The sequence below is a fragment of the Pteropus alecto genome, unplaced genomic scaffold (genome assembly GCF_000325575.1).
Source record: "Pteropus alecto unplaced genomic scaffold, ASM32557v1 scaffold151, whole genome shotgun sequence".
Lineage (NCBI taxonomy): Eukaryota > Metazoa > Chordata > Mammalia > Chiroptera > Pteropodidae > Pteropus > Pteropus alecto.
The window spans coordinates 16,682-18,688 of NW_006430458.1; positions in this window are offsets into that span (position 1 = coordinate 16,682).

The window sequence follows — 2,007 nt, forward strand, 5'->3', positions numbered from 1 at the left end:
ACCCAAAGTAGCAACAGTATTTTTTTTTTTTTTTCCGGAGAGAAAAGGCTGCTCGAGGGATTTTAAAGGGAGAGCGTGACATGATCAGCCATTCGATTAAAGCGAATCCCACGAAAGGCTGGAGGACGCATACAGGGTGGACAGGGCAATGGTTCTGGTGAGCAATCCACGTGGATTGCCTTTTCATTAAACCGAACCTTGACCTTGGATCCTTTCGGCAAATATGGGTGTAACCTGTAGAAAGGATACTGTTGTAATTTACCTGGTTCGAAGAAGAGATGGACAAAGCTTGGCACCCACGCACGACCTCAGCAGCGAGAGCCCATTACTTTACCTCAGAATCTCGCCACAAACAAGGGCCCCTCAGTCTAGCGCCCGGCGACTAACGGTTCCTTCTCAAAGTCGAGCAACCCGGAGAGGACTGCGATTGGTGCAGCTTTGGTCAGCTGACCCCTCCTTTCGCTCAATCAGCTCTGTCCTGGGAGGTGGGACCAGACTCCTGACCCGCCCCGAGGAACCGAGTCCTGGAGGATTCCGCAGGGGTGAAAAGGTTGTGATTACGCTGAGCCCTACGGGCTTTGACCCCGCTTGAATGCAAGGTGTGGAGGGAGGCGCGCAGTCTCTGCGCGTGATCTGTGCGCTGTCCAGCCCGGGGCTCCACCAGGCCGGGTGTCAATCCGAGAGAACTAACGTGTAAATTTGTCAGCTACGCAGCAGATTTTTATGTAAAAATGAGTGGCCACCAAATGAAGAAAAGCTGTCAGATATTATAGTATCTCCGTTGCTCCAACACACTAAAGAAGGAGTCAAGTCTCCACTAAAGATTGGAAAATGAGTCCTGATCTCTGGGTAGTGAAGCCATACAGCATTTACATAGACACCTAACCAAAGCAGTACAAAGTAGAAAACTCTCATGTGTCTAAAAATCATCCTATCAATGACAAGGATAGCTAATAACTGTTTATTTTTCACCCTCACCTCACAGTCCTGATTCTACTTCTTCCTTATTTATGGTTTTTTTTTCTTTTTCACATTATTTACCACCTTTGACTACAATATATTTTATTTCTGTGCCATGTGCCATGTGCCATGCTAGAAACATGTAGATTCCGAGAGGACAGAAATCTTTGCTTATTGTTCATTAACGTCTGCTACTTTCCTGTAGTCATGATGGACTCAATGAAGTCTTGGATATTTGTTGAACGACGAAATGAATTTTTCTCCAGTCACAGTAGTCTCTGTTTTGTTTCTCTAACACAAAGTCACTGAGCATGCCCTCATGCAGCTATGTGTTTTCTTGTGACAGCCTGCGCCCAGATATTCTGGTCACCTTACCATATAAGTCTTACTTTTTCTGTTATGACAGTCAGTATTTGATCACAGTTTTGAGGCTTTTTTGCTTCGCTTTAGGTTTTCTTTTCCAATTGCTTTTTGAGTTTCCATTCTTAAATGTTTGTCTCTTAGATGCTAATTGCAGGTAAAGAAGTAAACCAGCCATGGTTGTGTTAATTTTTGCAGTACGATGCCATCTTTCAGTAAGCAGTATAATGGTAGATATCTTCAGATATCTTATGATTGGATCCCTAGCTTTAGGGATTTGCCTCTTAGTAGCTACAAAACCAAACCTTGGCCAGTTAGAGTATCTCTTGCTAGATTTTGTTATCCATCTTAAAAATGACAACAGCAATCGATGTGACCTCATAATGCTCTTGATGGTGGTTTTCTTCAATAAGATATATACAAGGGCTTAGCAGAACACTTGCCAGTGTTGGTAAATGGATGAGTATAATAATCATCATTGACTATAAGTTATCAGAATTTAAGTTCAAGAGACCTAGGCTTCTTCCTAGCCTCAATCTTAAAGATAGTTTGCAAATTCCAAGAAGGCCCCTTAAGCCACACTCTACGTTACATTGTGCTTCAAAAGAAATAATAAGCTCCTTCAATAGTAGTTACCACAAGTGTTTTAAGGACAATATAAATCTTTAACCCAGTATTACTATTTTT